This window comes from Phycodurus eques, chromosome 1 (assembly GCF_024500275.1).
Source record: "Phycodurus eques isolate BA_2022a chromosome 1, UOR_Pequ_1.1, whole genome shotgun sequence".
Lineage (NCBI taxonomy): Eukaryota > Metazoa > Chordata > Actinopteri > Syngnathiformes > Syngnathidae > Phycodurus > Phycodurus eques.
Genome location: NC_084525.1, coordinates 46,767,291 through 46,773,290, shown reverse-complemented (window position 1 = coordinate 46,773,290; position 6,000 = coordinate 46,767,291).

Genomic DNA, 6,000 nt, shown 5'->3' with positions numbered 1-6,000 from the left:
GCTATAATTGCACGGTAGAGAAGAGCGCCTAAAAGTGGGAAGTGGTGGGTGCCATGTTGGTTGGGACAAAGACCCTGGGTAAAAGTCACTCGTGTTTTACTTCTCTATATTCCTTCTCTTCTCTGGAGCAGCACTTTGCAGCCCCCCCCCCCCCGGTGTATATTACAAGTTCTCACAGAATATTTACAGTGCTTTTTTGCCAAATGCGGTGTGTCTAAAAGCGTGTCTGCCTGACAGTCAAATGTTCTGGATTGGAATCTCGATTATCTACCTTTAGGTATGCAGTATGTTCTCCCTGTACAGTTGGCTGTTCGCTGTCCATGAATTCAAGCATTCAAGTTTTTTCTGTGGAGCCTGTCCTTTGCTAGTCACCAATTGACTGTTTTGGTGCCCTAAGGCGCCACAAGATGGCACTAAATCTCTGTCTGATAGTAAAATAGTAATTGGCGGGGAGCATGTTACGTGATGGGTCACGACTGGCGGACTGAGATCTTTGTACGTATGGACATGTTAATTTAGCTCGGGTCGTTACTGGACGTTACGAAGCGTCTTTGGCACATGTGCATGTTTTTGCTCTGCTGAGTGGCTATTTAAAGTCTTAAGCAAACAATCAATCATGGTCCCGTTATTGCTTGACGATTGCTATTTTTACAGTTTGCGAAGGCAACATATGCACCGGAGTCCTCGCAGTTTTGGTGCATTTTTTTCTTTTTTTTAAATGCAATCTTCTGAAAGCCATTTATTGTTTAGGGATATGTTGTAAGGTGAGTGTGCAATGACAGTGTTTTGGGATCATACTTTGTGGTATTCACACTTCTGACAGTTATTGTGCGTGCAAAACTGTGCCAATTCACTTGCGTGTGTCCGCAAACGCACACACCCCTGGGACTTATTGGCTGGGTGTGGGGCCACTCACTTATTGCGACAAGTAACGTATGCTTATGCAAATTTGTGGACCCCTGGGCCTGATCCCGCCCCTCGATTGATCGGGCGGGGTCCTCAGCCGGTGTAAAACGGTATCGCTTCACTTGCATGCGTCTGCAGACACACACCCCTGGGACTCTTTCACTGGGCGTGGGGTCACGCACTTACTGCGACAAAGGACTCATGAATATGCAAATCGCTTGTGTATCCCCTCACTCACACTCTGGTCCCACAGACGTTTATAATTGACATAGCCACTCCCACCACACTTCAGTTGTACAGTTGTCCTGGATGCTTCCCCCTGTCCTGTCCAGTCCTATCTTGTCCTGTCCTTCGCTCACAGGATGTCGCACTACTGACCCATACAACACTCGAATCCAATGTGTCACTGTACTAGTTATATAATGCTTTATTTTCCTCATCTTGTTTACAGCTTGTGCTTTGTCTTTTGTCTTCTTTTCCTGAATGTAGTTACCTTTTGGCGCTCCCCTTTAAAAACGTTGTTCTGTTTGACTGAGCAACTGAAATTCTCAATAAATATCCACCAGAATACAAAGACACCACAGTGGCAGCTTAAAAGGTCCACTGTGACACCGTAAAACTGTTCCGGCATAAAAGGGATAGTGATCCCTTTATCCTTTCTGATTGACCGAACGGCCGAAAAGGACAAAAGATGTATACTTTGTCGTACATTTCAGTGATTCAAGGACTTTGTCATACAAACACACATTTACACATGGTATGGCATGAAATTTGATAGCCCAAAAAGTCTCAAGAGGTGACAAATGAATCAGATAAAATAAAGATTTGTCATTTGCATTACATTTTTACAATTTAAACCATGAATATATGGGGGCTGTCAGTAATTACTTTTTTTGTTTATTTGTTTGTTTTGGGCTATTTGCAGCAAGGGTTGGTGCTTTTAGTGAGGGTTTGCTGTAAATTCCAAAGCATGCATTCAACACTCTCTCAATGGCATATAGGTGAATGTGAATTGTCTCTCGATATGTGCCCCGTGACTGAGTGGCAACAGGTCGAGGGTGTACCCCGCCCAAAGTCAGGTGTCAAAGGCTCCAGCTCACCCGTCACCCCAAAGAGGAGATGCGCTCGTAAATGTTCGGCCGGACGGCGAGGGGTCAAGGGCTCATTGTGCGTGTCTTGTTAAGTGCAGGCGCTTGAACATTCTCCAAACTGTGGAGAGGAAAAAAAATAATAATAATCTGACCGGACCCCCTGCCATTCCATCTCTTGCTCATAATGGCCGCCGTTATGCGGAACCATCCGCACCCGCCGCCTCGTCTTTGTTCGCTCTGCGCTCACAAGAATGATCTTCGCTACCACACGTTGACTATGTGGCACTTGCGCCCGCCGGCCCATCGCCAAGCTCTCCGTGTTCGAACCGTTCCTCGGCGCTCGACGATGAAACGCTGAACCCCTACCGGCGTTCCCACTAAATTCCCAGAGACAGGCCAAGCGTCACGGTGTCAACGGCCTCTTCGTACTTCATACAGGGGTGACTGACTCGGGCATCCCAGAGGACGCACGTTCTACTGAGTCCAGTTTCGGTTGCGGCATGCCACGCCGCTGTGTGCAAAAAAAAACATGGTGCGCTGCAAACAACCTGCTTGGATTTTCACTCACATGATCTTCGATTTTAAACCAGAGCGTGTGTTAAAGACTTGTTGAAAATGTTCTGTACATGACTGAGTTTGAGCGACATTTTGATGGAGAAATATGCCTCTAACGTCACACCAACTTTCTGAGTACCGATGATTTCTTTTGTGCGGGGTGGTGGTTCTTATCAAAGGCGCAAACTCATGAGAGGATTCACGACACGTACATTGCGCATGCAGCTTGTGTTCGTTTTCGGACTAGTTTCTGCACTTGGTCCGGCCGGCTTCCTCCCAAATACACGCTCCGTAGGATCATTGAAGACTCAATCGGTGATTCTCAAGTGGTGGGTTCGTGCTGCCATTGCAGAAATGATGTATTTGTACTGATCCTTCTGTGTGTTTACTTCCCGGAAGTGTGAAACACAGATGAGCGGCAAGCCAAACTCTTAGTCACGAGATGTAATGACTTTGAGTGAAACTGCAATGGGGGGGAAAAAGGCAGTGTCACCTAAACACCTAAACTGAATACACAATGGTAAGAGGAATATAAATAGGTAGCATACATCAACAACCTAGCTGATAAGTGTATCCCATTTTGTGGCGAACAAACGTCTTTCTTAATAAATCCATTTTAAAATGAACTTAGTCATTGCTTGTCTGAAGGCATGGGCAAAGATTGTGGCATTCAGTATTCTCACAATTCTACGGCAAAAAGGAGGCTACGCTATACTTCCTATAGTTGTTCTTCTTTGGGCAAGTGTACAGTGTCAAACAAAATGACATGCCACCATCTCGTGGTTGAGAGTGGAACTACAACTTAAATACAAAAACTAAAGGCCGAACCGTTTCAGAGGGTTTTGATCTACTAAACAAACACTGTGCACGTCAGCCTTCGGGGGTACAGCGGACTCATTTGAAATAGCATTTCAAAATATAATGTACGCTACATGTGTTTTCAGAGGCCAATGTTGTTCTTCTGTGAACGTGGGTCGTGACTTTGGAACAATTGGCAAAAGCGGGTGGGTCCCAGGGTGAGAACAGTTAAGAACCGCTGCTGTAAATTGCCCACGGATGTGAATGTGTGACATTTTCAAGGGTGGGCCCTTGCCTCTCGCCTTAAGTTTTGGAGAATTCAAACCAGTACACAAAATGGATAGATTGAAAACTTTTCTGAGATCACTGATCACCCACGCTGCAAATTTCTTCCTGCCCATTGAATTAGTCATTTCTTCAATGAAGAGCATTAGAGCGAATGAGATAAAGTGCTTAGACTTCTTAATCCATATACAGTCTGTGAGGTTTTCTCTATTTCTGTAATGACGATGAAAACTGTTTGCATATAAACTTTTGTTAAAAGATGTTTGGTCTCGATGTCCTTGTTGTATTGAATCCGTGTAGTAGCAGCAATTGCCATTGAAGTGGGAAAACGTTCTTTTCTAACCAATTAATACAAAACTCTTACTCTTACGTAATTGCCATACCGTAGCGTTGTATGTAATAACGATTGACAGTGACTCAAGTTATATCTGTAAAATATTTGACTGGGAATATGAAGTTTGTCTGCAACAAGCCGTGGCTGACTGAACGGGTCCATCCATCCATTTTCTGTAGCGCTTCTCCTCACTTGAACTTAATATCAGCGTACGCGGAGGGTTTGGATTCAAGGGTCGAAAACGTGCGATCTGAATATAAAATGTTTATTTCTTACCAAATGAGCACAACTTGATTTTGTTTTTGTTCCTGTAACAATGCGCTTGTTTTCAAAACATGCAGTACTTACTGCGTGTAAAACTCTCGTTGGAACTTTTTGGTGGTTCAATGGTTTGAATGAAGAACTTTGCAGTGTGACGCTGCCGTCTTACATTCGTGGGGGACGTGAGACTTAACATGTCTCCTTCGCTCTTTCACAAAGCTCCTCTACACAACTTTAAAACTGTAGAATTGTGGACAAAGGACTCAACGGATGGATGGTTCGCGTCCGTAAATCGTCCTCCCGCGACGTAATCTTAAAGTGGCCTTTGCGAGCTGGCGTGGGGCGAATGATCGATGGTCTCGAATGTCGGTGCCGCTGATACCAGAAGATCCACCCTCGAAATGAAATACCCACGCTTTTGAGATCTTCAGTATTGCACAAAACGAGCAACTCGCGGCACAATTTCCGCGCAGCGAAAGGCAAAATCGATTTGTGCGCCCCCCCACAAATAAATGCGACCCTGCGTTTATTTGCTAATCAAACATGTCACACCCGTCCTTGTGAATTCTTCCACACGTTAATTGAAAGTGGCAAGCGATGTGGTTCGTGTTCACGGACGAGGCCGCAGAGCCGGCGCCGAGCTGGCGTCTTGCATTTAGCCATTGGACAGCAGGAGATCTTAGCATCGCATTCATTCTTACCCACAGAGAGCGTTGTTGTGGGCGTGGCTGGCTACATTTCGGCAGCACCACAACTTTCACTGAACTTGAACTCCTCTCCCTAAATATTTAGCCACATGCTCTTTTTTTCTAAAAATATTTGCTTCGCAGCGAGGGATGGGTCAACTTACCCACTGGCTCGTCTCACCCAACTTTGCCCTCCATCGAAATGTTAAATCGCCAAAAGCCATTTATATGCATAAACTGCTGCGAGTGGCAAAATAAAAGAAACTCAAAACTCAATGTACTCAGCAAAACGTGATTGTTATTTCAGGTAGTTATTATCACAATGATCTATGTCCACGGGTCCGTTTCATCAAATAAGATGGTTGTCATACGTTATTTGACACAAAGAAACACTCTGACCTCGATTTTTTTTTTTGTTTTTGTTTTTTTTGGGGGGGGGGGCTTCCGGTTATCAACAGTTTGAATTTGCATTCGCTAAATATTTACTTCCACGCAAAACATTTACATTTAAGTTTTAGATATATAGTTGACATGTAAATATGAATTTAATATTTATATTTCATATTTGTATTTAAATATGTTTTACATTTAGATATACAGTATATTTATTTCCATTGACATTTAAGATTGAAATATATTTACCATTGATATTTTAGATTTGGATTTAACATTTATATATGTGTATATATATATATATATATATATTCTCTATTTAAATGTAATCTTTAGATATAAGTTTACATATATATTTAACATTTATGTTTAAATATATAGATATATATTCACATTTAGATACGGTATATAACATTTAGGTTAAAATGTATATTTAAGATGGAAAACGGAAGTCGGAATCTCGGTCCCGTGACACTAGCGTCGGGCGAAGCCCGCCCGTCACCGAAGGTCGGCCGGGACTCCGGCTTCCCCGTGACCCCGAGCGGCCTACAAAACGGACGGACGGACGTTTGTAGCGTGGGCGGGTCGTACCGCTGTCGCCTCAGAATCATAAGAACGGCCGAGTCTATTTCGAGACTATCGTCTTGACCTTTCGGCGCACGGATCGACCGGATTAACCGCGGCCTCGCGG